At 36.4% G+C, this 13786-nt stretch overlaps 1 pseudogene across 1 annotated transcript; it reads left to right on the top strand.

Annotated features, from left to right (window-relative positions):
* The first annotated feature begins 9749 nt into the window (after positions 1–9749).
* LOC149847769 (putative indole-3-acetic acid-amido synthetase GH3.1 pseudogene) lies at positions 9750–13107 on the top strand (annotated as a pseudogene). Its single transcript, XR_016431237.1, has 3 exons — positions 9750–10039; positions 10150–10251; positions 11500–13107. The product of XR_016431237.1 is annotated as a putative indole-3-acetic acid-amido synthetase GH3.1 pseudogene (transcript).
* The last annotated feature ends 679 nt before the right edge of the window (positions 13108–13786 follow it).

The raw sequence follows: 13786 nt of genomic DNA, 5'->3' as shown, positions 1-13786 counted from the left end.
GATCACCTTGATGTGATGAGTAGTTGAAGAAAAACATCCTTTAAAAGATTGATTGTTTGGTTCATTCAATCTGTAATGCATTTTTTTATTCCAGTTTTGAAACTAAAAAACGGAAAGCGGGGTTTTCAACTCTGAATCAAAACAAGAAAGTTATAAGCATGTGTTTCAACTTTCAATGACTATAAAAATGCAAGTTTTTTGACTTTCGTTCGAAGAGATATAAAATTGAGAATAAAGACTTTTCTGAAGAAAATATGTGAATATGTGAATTTTCATCTAAATATATGTGATTTTCTTTCTATATATGCATTTTTTCTTTTATATATTTGAATTTCATCTTAAATATATGCAATTTTTCTCTCAAATATGTGAATTTCTTATTAAATACTTGAATATGTACATTTGGAAAGAAATGTGCATATTTGGGAGAAAGATTATATATATTTAAATGAAAATTGACATATTTGAGAGAAAATGGCATATATAGAAGAAAAATCACGTATATTTAAGAAAAAATTTGCATATATAGGAAGAAAATCACATATATTTTAGAGAAAAATCACATATATTTGAAAAAAAATATACATATTTGGGAGAAAATCATATATTTAGGAGAAAATTCACAAATTTTGGAAAAAATCATATATATTTAGGAGAAATTTTGCATATTTGGGTGAAAATATCATATAGGAGAAAAATTGCATATATTTAGGAGAAAAATTGCATATTCGCATGTTTTCTGTAGAAATGTCTCTCCCCTCCCTTTGTTCTCCTGACCCCTAATTCTCAGACCTGTATCTCTTTGATCCAGTGTCAAAAACTTGCATTTTAGAAAAATTGAACACTCTATCTTGCAAAAAAAAAAATCTCCCTTTGTTATTTGATCAAGATGATCTTGGTGGCATTAAAAATCTAAAGTTGTGATATATCACTTTATTTTTTACTGTTTTTCAGGATTTCTGGTGCAAGTGATCAAAAAATAAAATAAAACAAACAGAAAAAATACAATCGCGCATGTTCATCTTCTATTTTAGAAATGATGTTGAGGTTGTATCTCAGTGATTGTTCATCATTTTTCAGCCAATCAGATGTCGTTAGAAAGGTATTTTTGTTTACTTTCTTTGTATTTTTCTAGAATCTTTCATCTTCTAGGTTGAAACATCATCTAAAAGATAAATTATTTAGTTCTAATTTGCAAAGTATGTTTCTGTTTTGATTTTGGAACTCAGAAACAAGAATCTTAGAGGAGTTTTTGGTTCTGACTCAAAACAGAAAAATAATAGGCTTGTGTTTCAACTTTTTAAGGACTGTAAAAATATAAGTTTTTAATGTCAGATCAAAGAGATTGTTCTTCAAAAATATAGTTACAGATTTGTGAGCAAATTCACGTATCGGGAGGAAATCTGCATGTGTAAAGGGTAAAAAGTTCTTTGTAAAGACAGATATTTGCGAATTTAGACATTGGGAGGGTTTTAAAAATTATAAGCATTTTGAAAAATGCAGCATTTTCATAGTATTGTAAAATACTTATTTTTTTATGATGAGAAACACTCTTCGAAAACCGAGCCACTTAAGAGATCTTCTCTCCACCAAGGCAAACTCTAGGTAGGGCCCACGACCACCCCACCTTTAGTTGCCCATCTTTGAAAGCTATGAACACACCCCTGCATCAGCAAAGTTTGACCTAGAGCCTTCATGCATCTCGATGCGTTCACAACCATTAAAGCACCAATAAAATTAAGTTTGCATCCCAAACTCCATATCGGTTAGAAATAGTTTAGGAAACATACCGAACTTTTGAAAACTTCAGTTGAAATTATAAGCCCAACTGCACGTATCATGTAGCACATTGCTCTATATGAACTATGTGAGACATGCATATCTCTTGCATGGGCTCAGCCCTCCTGGCTAGGGCCGACTGTGGTTTTTCATAAGTCTTGAGAGGACCAAGGTTGGAAACCAAAGAGGGTAACCCCTTGCTGCAAGGTTGAAGCTGGGTACACATGGAGAGGAGGCTTTTAGGGTTTTACCAACAGGGTGCACCAATGTATAATGGTTGGTAATGTAAAAGAAAAATCATCCAACCACGCTTTGATAATCGTTGGTAATGTAAAAAAAAAAATCCCACCCAACCAAGCTTTGCTAGTGTATCTTAAGACTATCATAAAATAATTTGTACAAAAAATCAACTAAAAAACCTCTCACCAATTTTTAGCATCTCTCTCTCCATATATATATATATATATATATATATGTGTGTGTGTGTGTGTGTGTGTGTGTGTGTGTGTGTGTGTGTGTGTGTGTGTGTGTGAAAACTAGAGTGTAATTGGAGATTTTCATAGGGATTTTTGTTTTATTCTTAAATATAACCATATGGATGTGGTGGTCTACATGTTAGGTTTTAAAGGGATAGGCTGTGGAATCATCCAAATGTGATAAATAAGCAGGATTTTTAAGGCTTCAAAATTGATGACTTAGAATTTTAATAAATATTCAAGCATCCAAAAATCATAGTTTCAGAAATATTTAAGCATCCAAAAATTACATTTTTTTGTCTTAACAAGCACCATCCGATAGTCCATTCTTAGCAAATAGACCATGCAAAAATATCTGGAGGTTGGATTTGCAAAAAAATATCAAAAATACCAGATTCACAATCTCTCTCTCTCTCTCTCTCTCTCACACACACACACACACTAACATATATATATATATATATATATATATATATATATATATATATATATATATATATATATATATATATATATATATATATATATTGGTAATGATAGGGTGCTCCTAAAGTACCTACTCCCACTTAATAGAAGCTTTAGATTTTCAAATTTCTTGAACTTTTTTTGTTGATCAGACCCTGTAGATACGGTCTATAAGCATTATTTAATAGAAAACAAGTTTCAAATCATGTGATTATAGAATGCACGTATGTTTTTTAAGACATTTAAAAATCAATGGCTCACAATGTATCAAAATTTTATAACAAGATCCAAAGTAGGGGTGATCAGTTCCAGGATGGATGGTTCCTATCCTAGAACCGAAAACCATCCGCTAGGGGCCAGTTTCGCAAATTGCGAACCGTGAACCACCCACTTGTTTCATGGATTCAACCAAGAACCGAACCACCGGTTCGGTTTGGTTCCGGTTGGATCCCAATTACGGTCTTAATGCTTACCCAATTTTCTGCAAAGAAGCTATGTTTTACCTTTTTTGTAAATGAGACTATAACTATAACATCGCGAAACATCTTGAAATGGAACATTTTTTGTAAATGGAACATCCTAAAATCATAACATATAAACCATAATATCTTGAAACTTCACAAAGATCAGGCCACAGGTACACAAAGGCCTTGAGCCTGTTTGACATATAAACCATGACATATAAACGAAGTCCGGAGAGAATTAGCTAAGACTCAAGACTAGAGGAGGACTGAGAGAAGGAGGCTGCAGCGAAGGTTGAGGAGTTGAGGGTAGGGTTTTTTCATTTTGGTTTGGGCTGCTTTTCTTATGGACTGAAGAGATGGGCCTTCCGGCAAATGATTTCATTTTAAAAAATATAAGTTCATATTATATATAGGACCGATTCGGTTGGGCCGGTTGGGTGGTTCTCTCCTGAAATCGGAAACCGAACTGGTACCCGCTGGTTTTGAAAAATTAGAACCAAGAACCGAACCATACCTGCCGGTTACGATCCAAAATTAGCCGGTTGGGTACGGTCCGGTCTGTGTTGGTTGGATCGTGGTTTTTTTGCTCACCCCTAATCCAAAGCATGATTCCTATCAAATAAACTCTGTTTAGTACATCCATAAGGTTGGATTGAGAAGATACAACTTGCAACCGCGATTTCTAGTGTGTGGGAATACGTACTCGTGGAGCACCGAAGCATTATACTCTATATTTGTATATCAGTAAATATCGATAAATCACTCTTTACTTCAAAATTTTCTAATTTTTTTGTATATCAAATGTTACAAATGTGATCTACATGATTTTTTTTATTAGTAGGAAACTTCTTTTGAATCATGTGATTGGAACAAGTAAATAAGTTTTTAAAGAGATCCAAAAACCAATGACCCACAATGTGTCAAAATTTCAAACTCAAAAGATCACATATTTAGATCAGAAAAGCACAATCCAAGGCTTGATCCTTAGCAAACAGATCATGTTGAAATTATCTATGTGGTTAGATTGAGTCTATACAATTTGCACCTATGATTTTTAGCTCATTAGTTCCTTATCTTCAATACTAACAAATATTATATATATATATATATATATATATATATATATATATATATATATAGAGAGAGAGAGAGAGAGAGAGAGGAGATCACCCAACCAAAAAAAAGTCCAAAATCTACAACCAATGATAATCGGATTGCTCCTCTTCTCTAATATTTTAGTATTTCATTGATCGGACCTTATATATTTGTTTTTTATAATTTATTTAGTAAGGAATATGCTTTACACAAATCTAAACATATTTTTTGACATGTGAAAAATCAACGTTGATCACAATAGTTTTAAAACTTTTCAATACAAAGTATTGTGAGTTGTTGGCTTTTAGCACTTTCAAAAAATGCATCTAATATAAAAAAATCATAATCTAAAACATGTTGCTTGCTAAATAAATGATAAAAATCAAATATGTCTATATAGGGAAACTGGAATAGGTAAACTAGCAAAATATGCAATCTAGTATGAACCGAGATTTTTAGAAGGTTTTTTGCAAATCTAAGCGTGGTCCATTTGCATAAAATGGACTATTGGATCATCATAATCGGATTAGAAAATGTGATTTTGTATGCTTGAATATTTACAAAAATTTTGAGCCATTGATTTTTAAGCCTTAAAAGATCCAGATGATCGAAGAGCATGTTTCTATAAATTCAAGCATCTAGATCACATTCATACAATGAAATTTTAGAAAAAAACTCTTATGAAAATCTTGATGCATACCCGTTTACATATTTTACTGGTTTATATATTCTAATTACCCTATATATATCACCAAAGAAAACTGTGCCAAACCTATTCAATAAAAAAAATTGGTGTTTTTCAAAATTCTGACAGTACAGATGTGTTCAATATGATTGATTTACTAGAAATTGATACTTGGATCATGAATTTTGGATTAAAAAAATGGTATTTGGAGCCTAAAAAATTTATGAAATTCTGTAGTCATTGCTTTTTGAAACTTATAAAAGCCTATCAATGCATCAGAATCAAATGCTCCAAGAACTGATTCCTATAAAAACAAGCATATAAATCACATCTGTATGGTCAGAATTTTGAAGAAAATACCAACAATCCATTAAAGCATCAATTGGGTAGGTTTTCATTCTTATATATTATGCGCACGGGTGCATGGAATATGGACGGCACACAAGCACAAAGTTTTGATTTCCTTCTAGGTACAACACAATTAACTTTCCAACCAAATCAATGAAAGAAAGAAAGAAATTAGTAGAAACTCTAGGAAATAAGTAATTGATATTCTACCAAAATCTGCGTCTGGTACAAGCAATCCAAAGAAAAGGCTGAATCAAACCTTGTCTTACCCCAACTCCACATCAGAACCAAGCACAGAGAGATGTACATCTCAAGCATTCGACATGCCCCACCACCAAGAAAGATAAGATTCCATATCCGCGCTGGTTCCTCCTCATGTACGATTACACCAAGCTACATCAACAAACATCCCTGGCAAAACACACTACTTGGACACAAACAACTGCATTAACCTTCCAACACAAAAAACTCAGGTCATGTTGCACACGCCTTATCCTTGAAACACAATCAAACACAATTTGTTTTATATATATATATATATATATATATATATATATATATATATATATATATATATATATATATATATATATATATATATATATATATATATATATATATATATATATATATATGTGAGTAAATGTTGTTAGGCTTCCTATTTTGTTAGATCTTGTTAAGCCCCTTCAAAATTTGTAATTTTAAGTATTTTTTCACACGTCTAACACCGTAGATGTATAAGGTTTTTTAGTGGGAACCGGCCTTTGGATCGCCGGAATCAGACCTGTATACAGGTTTTTTCGGTGATCCAAAATCAATGGCTAAGAAGGTATCAGCTTTTCCCGATTCATAAAAACATGATCCAAGAGTCGACTCTCACTAAATCACTCATGATAAACACATCTAACAGTTCAGTTATATTATAAAACACTAAAAACCTATAGGGAAGAACGGGGCAGAACGAGGGAATAGGGCCTAATATGTTCAGCTCTCTCTCTCTCTCTCTCTCTCTCTCTCTCTCTCTCTCTCTCTCTCTATATATATATATATATATATATATATATATATATATATATATATATATATATATCAATTGAGTTTGAATCTCATCATGCAAGTTTTTTTACTAATTCTAAGCTCATAGACATGTTCAACATGCTCGATTTAGTAGAAATTGTCTATTGGGTCATGTTTTTTCGAGAAAAAAACATGTTTTTATGAATAAAAAATAAAGCATTTATAAATATTGACTTTTTGGATCACCGAAAAAACCTGTATACAGGTCAGATTCCGATGATTTAAATGCCAGTTTCCACTAAATAAAACATGTAGATTACATCTATGGTGTTAGATGTGAGAAAAAAACCCAAAAAAGGTGTTCCACCACTTCGCTAAGTCCATTGTTGCTCGCACGCTCGTGTGCACACTTTGCTAGGGCCAAAAAAGGTGTTCTCATTCCTTTATATATATATATATATATAAAGGAATGGGAACTGTCCAACCAAAGTTCCAAAATCTACAACCAATGATAATTGGTGTTCCTTATCTAACGATTGCATTTTTCATCGATCTACATATATATTGGATTTTTATCATTGATTTAGTGAGCCACATGTTTTACATTATGAATTTTTGATGTTTAGATGTGTTTATGAAAGATTTAAAAATCAACAGCCCACAATACTTTGCATTGCAAAGTTTTAAACGCATTATGAGCCATCGATTTTTCAAGCTTCCAAAAAATGCCTACATGTCTTAAAATCTTCATGTAAAGTATATTTCTTACTAAAGAAATTATAAAGAACAAATATATGAGGTCCGATTGTTGAGATGCTCAAGCATTGGATAAGGAGAGTTGTCTGTTCGATCATAGTTGGTTGTAAATTTTGGAGCTTCTTTTAATTGGATGGTATATATATATGTGTGTGTGTGTGTGTGTGTGTGTGTGTGTGTGTGTGGCAACATGAAAAATGAGATATCCAAAAAAGGTTGAAATGGGCTTTTCGCCACTATCTTCACGATTTTAACTCCCTAGAAGCGTCCAGCACAGTAGATTTGCTAAGAATTAATACCAGCATCATGCTTTTTTATTAAAAATTGTTTTTTCAAGCCCTGAGAATTACAAAGATTTTGGGTTGAATTTTCAAACCCTAAAAGAACTTACCCACGTGTAGAAGTTGGATGATACAAGAGTTGAGCCTTACGAAAACAAGCACATCGATTACATCTGTACAGTTAAAAAAAAACCTAAAACCCCAATTTACATGTTTCATTTTGTAGGTTCTCATTTGTTTCCATAAATCTAGCTAAGTGTTTAGACCATATAACATGTTTTATGTACCATGTCAATAGGTTCAATCACCCATAATATATCATTATATTCTACTTTTAATTGAGTGAAAAATCAATAGCTCACAATTAATGAAGATGAGGATGGCTAAAAGATGGCCCAAAACATCATCTTAAAGTCAACTTTAAGACATTAAAATAGTAATTATATCATGCTTAGCATGATCTAATAGTTATTTTTTGACTTTGGAGATTAGATTTACGTAAATTAATAGCATACCACCATAAGTTTTGGTTTGTGTCTGTATAAAACTATGGATTGTTCTACCTTTGTTTTCTTTTGTTATGTTAGAACACTTGAAAATTTATAGTTTTAGGTGCTTTTTGTTTGAATTGGACTATTAGAAAACCTATTTCAATTCATTTTTCATATTTTACTTTGTATATTTCATTTTGCATGTTATGTGTCTTCAACATAGTGACAAAAGTTTTTTTCAGCAAAATCTCGTTTGTCAAAAACTCGTGAGAAATTGAATTTTTTTCATAAATCTCGTATTTTTCCAGCAAAATCTTGGCAATAAAAAATTAAATAAAAAATAATTTTTATAAAAAATATTAATAAAAAATATTTAAAAATAAAAAATACATGGTTTTTTCAAGTTTAAATCACGGTATTTATGTTTTTTCATAAATATTGTGATATTTTGAAAATATCTAAACTTTCAGGCAATTTCTCGAGATATTTGTTACAGAGGTCTTCAATAACACCAAATATTGACCCATATATATATATATATATATATATAGAGAGAGAGAGAGAGAGAGAGAATGCTAAATGGTATCGTGCATTGTAGGCCGTTGATTTTTTTAAGCTTTATAAAAAGACTGTCTACATTGGACGATCTAAGAGCTATTTCCTACTAATCTAAGCATGTAGTTCACATTTGTAAGGCTAGTTTCATGAAAAATAAAAAGAAAAAAGAAAACTTATTTGTAGGTAACTACGATGCGATCAAGTGTAATCAAAGTGTCTTTTTTTTGTCACTTTTTTTATTGAAAAAACATGATGTAAGGGTCGTTATCGACCATGACGAACTTATCCTTGGGATTAGATTTACAAAAAAAAATATCTCAAAAACCTCCGTTCGCTCTGTGAGGTAAATTTTGTAACTGTTAAGCAAGGAGAAGAGTACAAAGATGTCATGCTTATGACACGCAGGCACATATGCTTGTTGGTCACGGCTTTACTAGATCTCACATCCCACGCCATTCATAACCAACTCCCTTATTCCCTGCCTGCCTTCATTATTTCCCTTGTCTACCGGAGCCGGCCAAGCAAAGTCAACCCAAAAGTATGATTGCAAACGGATCGGATTCTAGAAGAGGGTTTTTTTTTCAAATTTTGACTTCCGATCCGATTCATCCGACTCCTCAATGTAGTTTACGATCCGAAATCCAAACCGTTTGCATCCCTACCCAAAAGGAAGTAGGAGAATGAAGCGATGGCCGGAGAAGGAGCGAGCCACTGCAACTTGCGAGGTGAGGCCGGTCCGGTAGCTGACTGCGGAGCTCACAGCCCTTGCCGGTGCAGCTGGCAGCCCCTGGCATCACGCCCTTGTCCGGAACCCCTGGCCCCGCCACCCCCCTGGTCGCTACGTGCATCACTTGGACACCCACGGCCGTGCATGCCGTCCCCGGCCTGACCCGCCCGGATTCAGCACGGCGGGTGGCGCCAACACGCTAGCCGACCCGGCCGGGGAACCCCACCCCCACAGTCTCCGTGGGCCCTCCCTTGCCCATGCTGACCCCGGCCTGCTGACGTGCATCGGCCCCACCTGCCTGCCCTGAGCCCTGCAAATCCCTAGACCAGCAAGATATCTTGCTGTCTATGTGGACGCAAGGTGGGCACCCATCCACCCTCAGCCATGGGTCCCACTGGGCCTCCACGTCGGTCTCCGTGGATCGCGCCCCCCCCTCCACACACACACACACCCCTCCGAGGCCCTTATATATACTCTCGCATCCACCCATCCCTCTCCACCAAAGCCTTCAGGTTTTGAAAGACACAGAACCTCTCTCTCTCTCTCTCTCTCTCTCTCTCTCTCTCTCTCTCTCTCTCTCTCTCTCTCTCTCTCTCTCTCTGAGGCCATGGGTGCGAGTGGTAGGGACGCGGAGCTGCTGGATTTCATTGAGGAGACAACCAAGAACGTGGACGAGGTGCAGAGGAGGGTGCTGGGGGAGATACTGAGCCAGAACGCGAACGCCGAGTACCTGCAGCGGTACGGCCTCGGCGAGTGCACCGACGGCGACCGGGAGACCTTCAAGAGTAAGGTGCCCATGGTCACCTACGACGACATCAAGCCCGAGATACAGCGCATCGCCAACGGCGATCGCTCCCCCATACTTTCTGCCCACCCCATCTCTGAGTTCCTGACGAGGTCGATCACTCTCCTTCTTCTTCTTCTGTTATAGCTCATTCATCTTGAGAAGAAGGATCTTCTTTTAGTTTGCTAACTAATTTCCTCTTCTTCTCTTTTTTTCTTTTCAGCTCTGGCACAGCGGCAGGTGAAAGGAAGCTCATGCCTACGATCCAGCAAGAGCTTGATCGCCGCCAGTTCCTCTACGACCTTCTTATTCCTGTCATGAACAAGTGAGTGTTTTTTGCCTGCGTCTGTCTTCAACTTCTTATTCTTTTTACATTTCTTCTGTTAGTTGTTATCAACACTTCATCCTTACTAGTTTCAGTTTACTCGTTTTCATGAATACGCAAGTCGTAAGACGATAATGATATCAGACAACAAGAACGATTGATAAAGGTTGTTTGGACGCACCCACTTAGCTTGAAAATACTCTGCAGTTCTCTGACAGAACAATGTCCCACCTTATCCTATCCCCAGCCTCATTTTTATGGGCTTCGATACAGAAGAAGGTCAGATCAAGTGATCTGTCAAAACACAAAAAAAAAAAAAATAATCTGTTTTGAAATCACCACCGTCCATGGCCGTGATCTTTCTGTAAAATGGCATTAGCACTTCCCGTGGGCCCCACTTTCTGTACAACGAATGACAGTGATAAAGGCCATTTACCGTGGTGATTTTAAAATACAACATTTTTGTGTTTTGACCACTGTAACCGATATTTTGAAAATATCTTGATATTATTAGCTATTTCAAGGTAATCGATAATATCGAGAATATATCACAATATTTTCAAAATATCATCAGAAACAAAATATCATGAAAATATCACAATATTTTTTTTTGAAAAGATTCTTTTATTTATTTATTTTAAGTTTCCATTTCCTACATTTTGCTTTTTATATTTTAAAACCTTTAAAACATGTTTCTTTATATTTAAAAAAAATAATATAAAACTTATTAATTTTTAGCTTTTTTGTTGTTTTTATATTTTTTTTAATAAACTCCCAAGATATTCTCAGTATTTATCAACTTTTGAAAATCTTTTGGAGAAATACCATCGCCGACAAATTAAGTACCTTTAAACGAGTATTTGGTCATGGCAACATGACTGTGCAGCAGGGTTTGGAGCAACAGCAATCCAATCCGACCTTAAAGATCCGTTTACCATAGTTTATTTGCTAGGAAATTAAAATGCACCTTTGAATGATGTTTTTTTTTTAATATATAAAAACATAATTTTTTCTCCAGCCATCAAATTTTCAAAGACTGTGGGCCATTGTTGTTCAGGTCATAAAAAAAAACTTGATTACACATCATAATTGTACGATCCAAAACATGTTTCCCACTAAACAAACCACCAGAAAAGGTGAAAAAAAAAAAGATGGCATTTTTCTACTTATTATGACTTAATGGCGACCTACGTGGCCCCTTGGGGCTAAATGCGTGGACTTTAGCTAATGTTCAGGGAATATATGCAGGTTTGTACCGGGTCTGGACAAGGGGAAGGGGTTGTACTTCCTTTTCGTGAAGACAGACACAAAGACACCTGGGGGGCTTCCTGCTCGCCCTGTGCTCACCAGCTACTACAAGAGCGAGCTCTTCAAGTGCAGGAAGTTCAACCCCTACTTGGTGTACACCAGCCCAACCGAGGCCATCCTCTGCTCTGACTCCTTCCAGAGCATGTACTCCCAGATGCTCTGCGGGCTCCTACAGAACCAGGAAGTCCTCCGAGTCGGTGCGGTCTTCGCCTCAGGCCTGCTCCGGGCAATCCGGTTCCTCCAGATCCACTGGCAAGAGCTCGCTGATGACATCGAGTCGGGCACACTCAGTCTGCAGATCACAGACCCGTCGATCCGGGCTGCAGTGGCCAATTTGCTAGAGCCCAACCCAGACTTGGCTAGGTTCATCCGAACCAAGTGCTCAGACCAAAGTTGGGAAGGAATCATCACCAAGATATGGCCTAACACCAAGTACCTGGATGTGATCGTGACCGGTGCCATGGCTCAGTACATACCAACTCTTAACTACTTTGGGGGTGGGTTGCCTCTTGTCTGCACCATGTATGCCTCATCTGAGTGCTATTTTGGACTTAACCTGAACCCACTTTGTAAACCATCTGAAGTCTCCTACACCATCATGCCCAACATGGCCTACTTTGAGTTCCTACCCCACGACCAGAACCAATCCAATCCCAGTCACACTCACACTCACACTCAACTCATCGAACTGGCTGATCTACAAGTCGGCAAGGAATACGAGCTCGTGATCACCACCTATGCTGGGTTGTACCGGTACCGAGTCGGGGACATTCTCCGAGTCAGTAGCTTCCACAACAAGGCCCCTCAGTTTCACTTTATCAGGAGGAAGAACGTTTTGCTCAGCATCGACTCGGACAAGACTGATGAGGCCGAGCTGCAGAAAGCGGTCGATGCGGCATCGAACCGGTTGATGAAGGACTATGATACACGGATTGTGGAGTACACTAGCTATGCTGATACGAAGACCATACCGGGTCATTATGTCGTGATCTTCGAGCTGGCATCGGAGAAAGGAACAGTGCCAGAGGGGGTGATGGAGGAGTGCTGCTTGGCTATGGAGGAGGAGCTCAACTCGGTGTATAGGCAAGGGAGGGTGGCTGATCAGTCAATTGGGCCACTAGAGGTAAGGGTGGTGCAGAGTGGCACATTTGAAGAGCTAATGGAGTATGCCATCTCTAGAGGGGCATCAATTAACCAATATAAGGTGCCCAGGTGTGTGAGCTTTGCTCCAATCTTGGAGCTGCTGGACTCGAGGGTTGTGTCTTCACATTTTAGCCCAGCTTTCCCTCGTTGGTCTCCAACTCGTCGCCATTAATTAGTAGTGGCCTTTCACATATATATTGTTAGTCTATTGCTTCTTCTTTATGCATTGTGATGATGTTGAGCTTAATGTGATATCTTAATGTAATAATGTGTTTTAATCTTATTGAGTCCATATGTATCGTGCGTGGCTTTTCCTCTTTGGAGAAGTTCAAAGTCAGTTGTAATATTCTATGTCAAGTCGAAATGTCTTTTATATAATAAAGCCACTGAAAGAATTTGTTAGTTTCTCTTTGAAAAGTAAGAACCTCCTTGCTCACTGATAACTTCTTGATGACAATCTCAACAAGCAACATAAACGTGTAAGTACTTGGCAATTACATTTCAACAAGCAATTCTTTCTTTTCATATCTTTAAAGGAAACTAATAAGCAAAGAGTCATTGACAAAGAAAAAAGAGGAATGCATATTTGGGAGAATAATAATGCTATTTAAGCTTTAGATATTTTAGTCTTTTAGACGTAACCCTAAAAGAAAGAATAGGCGTTAGGTAACGTATGAGATTATTTTCTAAAAAAAATAACAGTATTGTCCTCTAAAAATGGCATGTTCTGGAAAAAATCCATAAACATGTCAAAATTCTCCACATATCCAAAATCATTGATTGTTGACTTATTTATTATCATTTTACCCTTCACAAACGTTCCCACAAATATATTGTGAAACTCTTGACATTGGCATGAGAACCTCTTGACATTCACACAAATATGTTCTGAACATCCAAATATGGTTAAAATCAAACTAAGGAAATTTACACGATATTTAATAGACCTTCAGACATTCGCATAAAATCTTGTGAACCTCCGAAAGTTTATAGTTGCATAATTTTAGACTTGTATAAATTCTTGTGCATTTTTTCTTTTCTCTTTGCCTCTAGAGAGAACACTAATTGTGTGTTATTCTTCATT

Source organism: Nuphar pumila, chromosome 1, assembly GCF_984573655.1.
Source record: "Nuphar pumila chromosome 1, dmNupPumi1.hap1.1, whole genome shotgun sequence".
In the NCBI taxonomy this organism is placed as follows: domain Eukaryota; kingdom Viridiplantae; phylum Streptophyta; class Magnoliopsida; order Nymphaeales; family Nymphaeaceae; genus Nuphar; species Nuphar pumila.
Note: the sequence above shows the minus strand (reverse complement) of the source record. Positions and strands in the feature narration are given on the sequence as shown.